Source organism: Alligator sinensis, unplaced genomic scaffold, assembly GCF_000455745.1.
Source record: "Alligator sinensis unplaced genomic scaffold, ASM45574v1 scaffold603_1, whole genome shotgun sequence".
Taxonomy (NCBI): Eukaryota; Metazoa; Chordata; order Crocodylia; family Alligatoridae; genus Alligator; species Alligator sinensis.
This window is the reverse complement of record NW_005842853.1, coordinates 523,568-534,719: the sequence shown is the minus strand read 5'-3', so window position 1 is coordinate 534,719 and position 11,152 is coordinate 523,568.

Below are 11,152 nucleotides of genomic sequence, written 5' to 3'. Positions count from 1 at the left end.
TCTGCACTGGAGTTGGCAGAGCCCTACCCCAGCTTGTTGCTGGTGGCGGGTGCACGCACGCTTCAAGGTGGACAGTGAGGAAGGGGCCAGGTCTGCACTGTTAAAACAAAGATTGGGCCCCTCATGGCTCCCCCACCATCCACCTCAAGGTGTGCATGCCAAGCAAAATGCCTTTGTGTGCTACACTCAGGCACCCCTGACGGGGTTTGCCTACTCCTATTCTATCACGTGCGGATGACACAAAGCTACGGTTGCGGGTGACACAAAGCTATGGGGAGAAGTGGACATGCCGGAGGGCAGGGAACAGCTGCAAGCAGATCTGGACAGGTTGGACAAGTGGGCAGAAAACAACAGAATGTAGTTCAACAAGGAGAAATGCAGTGCTGCACCTAGGGAGGAAAAATGTCCAGCATACCTACAGCCTCGGGAATGATCTGCTGGGTGGCACGGAAGTGGAAAGGGATCTTGGAGTCCTAGTGGACTCCAAGATGAACATGAGTCGGCAGTGTGACAAAGCCATCAGAAAAGCCAATGGCACTTTATTGTGCATCAGCAGATGCATGATGAAAAGATCCAAGGAGGTGATACTTCCCCTCTATCGGGCGCTGGTCAGACCGCAGTTGGAGTACTGAGAGGGATGCAGATAACCTGGAGAGGGTCCAGAGAAGGGCCACTCGTACGGTTAAGGGCTTGCAGACCAAGCCCTACGAGGAGAGACTAGAGAACCTGGACCTTTTCAGCCTCTGCAAGAGAAGGTTGAGAGGTGACCTTGTGGCTGCCTATAAGTTCATCACAGGGGCACAGAAGGGAATTGGTGAGGTTTTATTCACCAAGGTGCCCCCGGGGGTTACAAGAAATAATGGCCACAAGCTAGCAGAGAGCAGATTTAGACTGGACATTAGGAAGAACTTCTTCACAGTTAGAGTGGCCAGGGTCTGGAACGGGCTCCCAAGGGAGGTGGTGTTCTCCCCTACCCTGGGGGTCTTCAAGAGGAGGTTGGATATGCATCTAGCTGGGGTCATCTAGACCCAGCACTCTTTTCTGCCTATGCAGGGGGTCAGACTCGATGATCTATTGAGGTCCCTTCCAACCCTAACATCTAACATCTATGAATTAAAGTGCACATGTATTTTCCCACCATTAGTATTTCTCTAAAACTAATAGCCTTTTTAGTTCTTTTTCTTTTGCTCATGTTCCTAATTTCACTGAGGTACCTTTGCAATATGTCTGCGTCCACAGTGATAAATGCAGTCCTTCTCAATTTAGTATTCACTGTTAATTTCATGAACAAGTCAGTTCTATTAATGAACAAGTCTATTAATGAAGAGGTTAAAAAATACCAGACACTACAGATCCCTGCAGGCCCTGCATAAATTCTCTAATTATTATGTTGCCATTGATCATTCCATTTTCTTTAAGCCTCTAAGGTAATTTTTAGTTTGTGAAGCAGTATTCCTTTACACCTAAAATAGTATTAATATTGAAATTAAGGTTTTGTAAGATCCAATAGCTAATTGCTTTACCAGCATCTAAATATATTGTGTTCCCTTCATCTTTTCATTTGTAGCTCTGTCCATGAAGAAGCACATTTTTTCAGACAAGATGCTTTAAAAAACAAAAAATCCCAAATGCTGGTTATTGCTCAAAGTTCTGCCAGAGTAGTCAGGTCATGCTGTGGCATTTACTTTTCTCATTGTGATCTTAGTCATGAGAATGAGGTTTGTAATCTCACCTATACTGTCAAGTAAAGAAAAGCACACTTTACTGTTTTGAGCTTTCATATGTTTTATGATTAGATTGGTTGCTCATTACATTGCCACTATAGAATGACATGAAATCTGAATTTCATGTAATAAAACCTTATTAAATAAAGAACTTTATACAAAAATGAATGCAAGACAATATTACCATATTCTGTGTTCCCATGGCCATTCTGGGTAGATAAAAATTTATGGCTTATATATATCATCTTTAAAAAGAAAAAGGTATTTAAATTAATATCTTATATATGATATTTATAAATTATAATAATATATAGATTATAGGTATATATAGAATTTTAATGTATATAAATTATAGTTATATGTATAGAATTTTAATTTATATAATATATGTGTGATTTAAGTTCTTTTTTTCTTTTAACTTATATATTTACAATAAAATAAGAAATTCATTGCATTAAACTTGTAACAATATTAATAACATTTAAATTAGATAAACATAATATTCAAGCAGTACATGCTGGTTACCAAAATTTTAATGAAACAAACTATTGAAATAGTTTGACTACAGGGCTCTCGGTGCAAGGGTCGGGGGGTCTGGAGCTCAGGTTGTGTTCTCATTGACCCATAAGGGTCAAGGAAAAGGGCCCAGGCAGGAGCAGGTACATTCTGTAGATTGGGGCAGGCAATTATGTTGGGCCGAGGGCCACTTACTGAGTTTTGGCAAGCCATTGAGGGCCGCATGATAGGCAGCCTGGGGCAGATAAATATTAATTTTCTAAATTTTTTAGGGGCCCTGCAGACCAGATAAAATGGTCTGGTGGGCCGCATCTGGCCCCCGGGCTGCATTTGCCCACCCCTGCTGTAGATCAACACCTGGCTGTGCAGGCAGTGCTGTCAGCAGGGACTTTGGCTTCTTTGACCATGGGATTTTCTTCCAAGAAGAATTGCTGAGAAGCGATGGGATCCACCTGATGAAAAGAGGGAAGAGTGTCTTCACAGACAGGCTTGCTAACCTAGTGAGGAGGGCTTTAAACTAAGGTCACTTGGGGTTGGAGTCCAAAGCCCTGAGGTAAGTGGGGAGACAGGAGACCTGGGGGAAGAGCAAGCAGAAGGGGGAAACAGGGGAGTTGCTTTCATACTTCCTGAGAAATCAGGGCAATCAACTAGTTACCTCAGGTACCTGTACACGAATGCATGGAGCCTGGGAAAGGAGCAGGAAGAATTGGATGTCTTTGCACAGTCATGGAACTATGACATGATTGGAATAACAAAGACTTGGTGGGATAGCTCATGTCACTGGAGCATTGTCATGGATGGGTATAAACAGGCAGGGCATAAGAGGAGGAGGAGTTGCACTTTATGTAAAAGAGACGTATGATTGTTCAGAGCTCCACTTTGAAGCTGGAGATAGGCCTGTTGAGTCTCTGGGTTAGGATCAGAGGGGAGAACAACAAGGGTGATGTTGTGATGGGGGTCTGCTATAGATCACCAGACCAGGAGGGAAGTGGTGCATGAGGCTTTCTTCAAACAGCTAGCGAAAATTCACAGGCCCTGGTTCTCATGTGGGACCTCAATCACCCTGACATCTGCTGGGAGGGCAACACAGCAGTACGCAGGAAATACAGGAAGTGTTTGGAGAGTGTTGGGGACAACTTCCTGGTGCAAGTGCTGGAGCAACCAACTAGGGTCCATGCTTTTCTTGACCTGCTGCTCACAAACAGGGAAGAACTGTTACTAGTAATGTACTAGTAAATGGCAACTTGGGCAGCAGTGACCACAAGATGACTGACTTCAGGATCCTGAGGAAAGGAAGGATGGAGAGCAGCAGAGTAAGGATCCTGGACTTCAGAAAAGCAGACTTCGACTCACTCAGGGATCTCATGGGTATAATCCTCTGGGAAGCCAGACTGAGGGAGAGAGGAGACCAGGACAACTAGCTGTACTTCAAAGAAACCTTCCTGAGAGTACAGGAACAAACGATCCCTATGCACAGGAAGACTAGCAAGTATGGCAGACCAGCTTGGCTTTGCAGAGACCTCTTCAGTAAACTAATTCACAAAAAGGAAGCTTATAAGAAGTGGAAACTTGGACAAATAACTACAGAAGAATATAGAGCATTGCTCGGGCATGCAGGGATGAAGTCAGGAAGGCCAAAGTACAACTGGAGTTGCAGCTAGCAAGGGATGTGAAGGGTAGCAAGAAGGGTTTCTATAAGCATGCCGGTAGCAAGAGGAGGATCAGGGAAAGTGTGAGTCGCTTACTGAATAGGGGAGGAAACCTTGTGACAGAGGATGCAGAAAAGACTGAAGTGTTCAATGCTTTTTTTGCATCAGTTTTCACAGGAAGGGTCAGCTCCCCGACTACTGTACTGGGCAACACAGTTTGGGGAGAAGATAAGCAGCCCTCAGTGCTGAAAGAACAGGTTAGGGACTAATTAGAAAAGCTGGACATGTACAAGTCCATGGGGCCAGATAGGATGCACCCAAGGGTGCTGAGGGAGTTGGATGGTGTGATTGCAGAGCCACTGGCTATCATCTTTGGAAACTCATGGCAATCAGGAGAGGTCTCAGATTATTGGAAAAGGGCAGACATAGTGCCCATATTTAAGAAAGGGAAGAAGAAGGATCCAGGGAACTACAGAGCAGTCAGCCTCACCTCAATCCCTGGAAAAATCATGGAGCAGATCCTCAGGGAATCCATTTCTGAGCACTTGGAGAAGAAGGTGATTAGAGTCAGCATGGATTCACCAGGGGAAAGTCATGCCCAATCAACTTGACTGCCTTCTATGACAAGGTGACTGGCTCTGTGCATGCAGGGAGATGAGTGGATGTGGTGTACCTTGATTTTAGCAAGGCTTTTGATATGGTCTCCTTCAGCATTCTGGCAGGCAAGCTGAGGAAGCATGGGCTGGATGAATGAACTGTAAGGTGAATAGAAATCTGGCTGGCTCAGAGAGTACTAATCAATGGCTCAATGTCTAGTTGGCAGCTGGTATCAAATGGAGTGCCCCAGGGGTCAGTCCTAGGGCTGGTTTTGTTCAAAGTCTTCATCAATGACATGGAAAATGGGATGGAGTGCACCCTCAGCAAGTGTGCCTATGACATCAAGCTGGGGGGAGTAGTAGATACACTGGAAGTGTCTGTCACTCTGATTCAGAGTGACAGACAAATTAGAGGATTGGGCCAAAAGAAATCTCATGAGGTTCAACAAAGACAAATTCGAAGTCCTTCGCTTAGGACAGAACAATCCCATGAATCAGTACAGGCTGGGGGCAGCTGGCTGGGCAGTAGCTCTGCAGAAAAGGACCTGGGGGTCACAGTGGACAATAAACTAAATATAAGCCAGCAGTGTCCCCTTGTTGCCAAGAAGGCTAATGGCATAGTGGGCTGCACTGGTAGGTGTGTTGCCAGCAGGTCAAGGGAAGTGGTTATTCCCTTCTATTCAGCACCAGTGAGGCCACATCTGGAGTACTGTGTTCAGTTTTGGGCACCCCACTACAGAAAGGATGTGGACAAATTGGAGAGTCCAGTGGAAGGAAACACAAATGGTGAGGGGGCTGGGGGATATGACTTATGAGCAAAGGCTGAGGAAACTGGTCTTATTTAGTCTAGAGAAGAGACTGAGAGGGGACTTAATAGTAGCTTTCAACTATCTTAAACAGGGTGGGGTTTGAAGGAGGATAGAACTACATTGTTCTCAGTGGTGGCAGACGACAGAATAAGGAACAATGGTCTCAAGTTGAAGCAAGGGAAGTTTAGGTTAGATATTAGGAAGAATTTGCTCACTAGGAGGGTAGTAAAACACTGGAACAGGTTACCCAGAGAGGTGGTGGAAGCTCCATCCTTGGAGGTTTTCAAAACCCAGCTAGACAAAGCATTGGTTGGGATTATCTAGTTTGGAATGGTCCTGAGTAGAGGGTTGGACTAGATGACCTTCTGAGGTCCCTTCAACCATAACTTGCTATGATTCTATGATTTTATTAAATGGGAGAAGTCACAAACTGAACACTAGGAACCTGAACTTGTTGAAGTGACAAACTAGGTTTTCATCTTTCCAGTTTAGTTCTGTTTAATAATTCACTCATTCAATGAAAAAAAATTGGTAACTGAAGAAGTTTTTATTTTCTATCCTATGAATACTTATAAAGGACCCAATCCTATTCCCCCTAGTGGACAACCGAAGTGCAATCTGAGACTTACTCTGAGTTATATTGTTATTATGAGGGAATGATTCTAGTTCTACTCTGAGTTCATAATTAGGGATCCTGGTTTTCTGTGATAAAAAAAAATCCCCAATTTTTGGATTTAAAAAAGTAACCCAAATTGCAAATTTTTCCATGGTTAAAATGAAACACCACTATATATACATTTGGGCTGTGTGAAGCTTCAGATGCTGTTTCGATTTGGAGGAGATTTGGCCTGATTTGGTGGCCAAATCTCTAAATCCGAATCAAATCAGGGAACCAATTAAAAGGTCTGAATCGATTCAAAGCTCTCCGAAGCTTCGGAAAAGACTTGGAGAGCTTTGATGATTCGGACAGTCCCCAGGGGCTGCAGCAGGGAGCTGCAGCCAGACTAGGAGCTGATAAGTAGGGCTGGAGGAGGGAGGAGGGGACCATGGGGGGGCCCTGCCAGACTCCACCCTCTGCCTGTTCCCCCAGCCCCCCCTGAACCCCACCTGCTCCCCCATGGCTGTCCCACCCGCCTCAGCTCCCAGTGCTTTTTAAAAAAGCCCAGACTCACCAGGTACTGCCGTGTGGGGGGGGGCAATCCCTGCTGCCTCCCACTGCCCCACACTGCATGCGGGGGTTCTGCCATGAGCCCCTCAACGCCCCCCTCACTCCCCCAGTACCCCCCACATGGCTACCCTGCCTGGCCCAGCTCCAGCCCTTTAAGAAAAAAAAAGCCTGAGAAAAACCCCAGGAATCACTGCTTCTGCAGCTGCTTTGGAGCTTTGGGGAGCTCAAGGATGAGCCCCCCCATGTAGTGGGGGGCAGCGGGGGACAGCAGGGATCACCCCCCACAAGCAGAAACAGAGAGTCCCAGGTGTTTTTCTCGGGTTTTTTTTCTTAAGGGGCCGGAGCTGAGACAGCAGCTGGGGCGGGGGAGCTGGGGGAGCAGGGGGGAGTCAGGGGGCTTGTGCAGAGCCCCCCATGCAGTGTGGGCCAGTAGAGGGCAGCAGGGATCACCCCCCTGCCCAGCAGCACCTGGTGAGTTGGGGGTTTTTTTCAAAGTGCCAGGAGCTGGGGTGAGCACGGCAGCCATTGCCTGGGCTGGGACAGCAGGCGGGGAATGGGCCTGCCTGATTCAGAGATTTGGCAGTGGCCAAATCTCGGAATCAGATTCGGCCGAATTGATTCGGGACAGTGATTCAAACCACCAAATCGAACCACTATCCCCCTAATCGGCCAAATCCGAATCCAAAGTGAATACTAACCACTTTGCACAGGGCTAATATATATCTAAATATACTGAATGAATGAAACACCACTGTATATCTAGATAGAGAGATAAAGAGATAGATAGTAACTGCACAGTAGTAACTTGTAGACACTGACCAGCACCAAATTTGCTCCCAGACAGCCTGGGCAGCAAGGGGCCACAGGGGACTAATAATGAAAATGCATAGCAAGATTAATACAGATAAATTTGCCTGTTTACTGATTTATCTCACAATTCAAATTGACAATTACTATTACTGGAGAAGTGATTTTAGGAAAGACTTTGCCATTCTTCATGCTTATGCTTCTGCAATAAAGTCAGGAACTCTGTTTATGACATCATAATATGTTGCCATGGTACTCAGAATTCTGATTCTGCTATGGAAAGACTGACAGCTATAGGGGCAGGCTAAGGGATCCACTCCTTTGTGTCCTTTCTCCTCCTCCTGGAAGATGTGGCAGGGCTTAGGAGCTATACTATACAGAAACAGTTGTCCTGCTCCTACAAAATGTGTAATCTCTGCAGATGATCCATCTCCTCTGAATCCCTGCCATTTATTTATGCCTTTCAGTATGTCCATCCCTGTAAATGAAGTCACAGCATAATCAAACTCTGCAAATGTCTTCATCCTTCCAGGTTTATGTAGTTGATGTCAGAACCTCAAGTGCTCTTCTGAATTTGTATTCCACAGAAGAAGCTTCTGGGTTTGTGGAGTTTATAAGATCTCTGCAGAAACAAAGCAAGCCATGGAGATCTGGGACCTGCAGAACTTAAAAGGTTGTTTTGCTTTGTTTTGTTTTGCTTTATGGAACAAATTTCTGTCCTCAGTGGTACTTTGCTCACGTAGAATGTATTGGCTTTGCAGTCACCTTGACCCATTGGGCATTTCTATTCACAAACTGAAACTCCAAAGATGAGCTCATAAATCCCATGAGAGTCCTACTGAGAGTCTGCAGAATTTATAATTTATGGATTTTTCAGTATTTTAAATATTCATACAGGATGTCTCCAAAATGAACTACCCAGGCTTTTGGAGAACATCTCCAAGGTACAAATTCTCAGTAAGAGCAAATGAAAATTATTCAGGAATTTCTGGATTCTATGATTAAACAGAAGATGGAAGCCTTTTCTGAGAATGTCTTCATTTTAGCTCTCTGCAATGCCTATTCAAGGAACTTGAAATACATAAATAAATCTGTTACGATTAGATACTGTATATGGAAACTCCACAAAGGATTTTGTTCATTAGGAGGGTTGGAAACTTTAAATACACTGTACAGATATCTGCCACTTCAGCTACTGGACTAATTGATAGCAGTGGCAGGTTGTCATTTTCTATGTGGGCTGGCACTAGATGGGGCTAGAAACAGTCTTGTAATGAATTCCATGGATGTTTGCTGTCAGCCAAAGAGTGACAAGAAGCAGGAATCATGGGATCCCACTCAGACTCTGGAGGAAAGTGCACTAGGGGATACAGATTTTTCTTTTTAAACACTCAAGACCTTGATCTTGCAACCCTTATTCTATGCATGCATCTACATTTGAGCTTTATTGTGGAGTTGACTAATTACCTCTGCAACAAAGAGTTACCATCTACATGTGTGCTGGTATGAGGGTGCAGGTCGTCCTCCGTAAGATAGTATTATCTTATGGCAGAGTAATTAACTGCATTCAAATGCATGTGTGGATGGTGACCACGCCTGCAAATTACTCCCAGTCAGCCCAGTGAGCCAGGGGACAGAATCCTGCCCCTTGCCAGTCCCTCTGCCTACCTCCATCACCATCCAGAGCCTGGGATTGACTCTGCCCGCTGTGGCCACTGCCAGCTCATACCTGCTTCACCCCAGTTCAAATTGTTGCTGTCTTGGGCACACACATAAATGCTGTGCCCGGGAGTAGTTTACCCCAGCTTTCCATGTTAACTGCTACTCCAATATGCACCCATGCCATACAGGATTCCAGTGGGACAACTTTTGTGAGTAAAGTTTACAGGACAGGGTCTTTTAGGAACAAACTCCATCCTGAAATGAATGCTTGGCAATTCCATTGACTTTAAGAGCCTGTGTGCTGAACCAAAAAGATAATTTGGACATTAGTTTATACAGAATAAGCAAATAGATATACTGTATATCAACACACTGTTGTGGGATCCATTTCCAGCTGCTAAGGCTGGTACACAAGTATTATCTAAGCAACCCCACACTCCCAAAACAGTATATGCTTATTCTTTTTTTGTTCGCTGTTTTTCCCAATTACATTTAAGAGACCTGTGCTCTATACATGTAAAACGCAGTAGCTTAACCCTATTTCACTGAGGGCTTTGATGCTGTGAATACACTATACATATAGGCTGCTTACAGATGTGGGGGGGAAAAAACCAAAATAGCACTTTACTTTCAATTCAGCACACCTCTGCACCAAGCACAGGCGTGCCTAGAAGAGGAATCGCATCAGTTTGACCCTGCTTGCCCAGCATCTGTATAGCTCACGTGTTTCAGCGGGACTTTTTGGCACTTTTATCAAACAGCTAATTTAATTCAGCTACTAGATAAAACTAGATAAAACTGCCAAAAAGCCCTGCTGAAGTGTGCGAGCTATACAGATGCTAGGGAGCTGGATCAAACTGACACACTTCCTCTGCTGGTAAAGTGCTGGTGTTTTTTCCACATCTGTCAGCGCCCACAGGTACTGTGGAGTATTTCATGCACAGGAATTCTTTCCTCCTTTTAGCTCACCACAGTGTCTTTGTTGGTGCATACCCTAAGCGCACTAGAGCTTAGCCCGTCTTAAAGCATTAATGCCTCTTTGACCTCAGGAAATTTCCCCTTTTATTTTAGACAAGATTTGTGACAGGAATTCTAATGTTAGCTGAAGCAGTCTTTATTAATTTAATATTTTTTCTGACATTTGAGGGGTTGGATGATGAGAACTGTAATGTCTGGACTTTTATTTTTATACTTTAATTTGGAATAAAGAAAAATTGGAATCCTAAATACATCATAATCAGGGATCCTGGTTTTCTCTGATAAAAAAAATCCCCAATTTTCAGATTTAAAAAGTAACCCAAAATCCACATTTTTCTATGATTAAAATGAAATACCACTAATATATAGATGTATATATAGTAATGTTTCATTTTCATCATGGAAAATGTGGATTTTGGGTTACTTTTTTTAAACCGAATATTGGGGATTTGTTGTTATCAGAGAAAACCAGGAACCCTGATCATAATTGGTCTTAAGGTCAATCTGCCCTGTTGCTTCATTGCATTTCCACCTCCTTCCCTTTATCACTGCATGGTGGGAGTGTGAAGAAAAATTCTATGAAGTAAAGTGCCAATATATCTTTCTTGTCAGCCAGCCTCCCATTCCTTGGAAAAATGTTCAGATGCTCATCCTGCCAGTCTGATTTGGCAGGAGGTAACTGCCTGTAGAGAATTCTGAATGCATCATGAAGATGTAAAGAGAACAATATTTGCATGCCCATTTAAGATAACAAAACAGTTTATCTGTTGGAATACAAGACTAATTCCCATGATATTAAATCATGAGGCACCAAAACTCCTTTGATGTTGTTTTGAGTTTTTAATGCTGGTACATGAATGTGATCACTGTTAAAATTTCTTCTGATGAGCATATTAAACTATTATCCATGCAAATTAACAGTGCACTGAGTGATTTTTGAAGGGTCACATAAAGCTGAACTGTTACAGCTATACTTCTGATAGTGAAGGGATGACTGTTTCTCTGTTTTGATCAGGAAGATTTCTGTGCAACTACACTAAATTAATGTTGTAAATTCAAGCACTCAGAAGTTAAGTAAAGTAATTAATTTGGTTCCATGTCTACATATACACAATGATACAATGTTTAATTATATGCTCTTTATAATGTTAAGTCATAACACAAACACCCAAGAAAGCCAAATGAAGATAGCCTAGTTAACTTCAGTTCTGGCTTTTCCTCATTTTCAAACCCTTAACTTTGC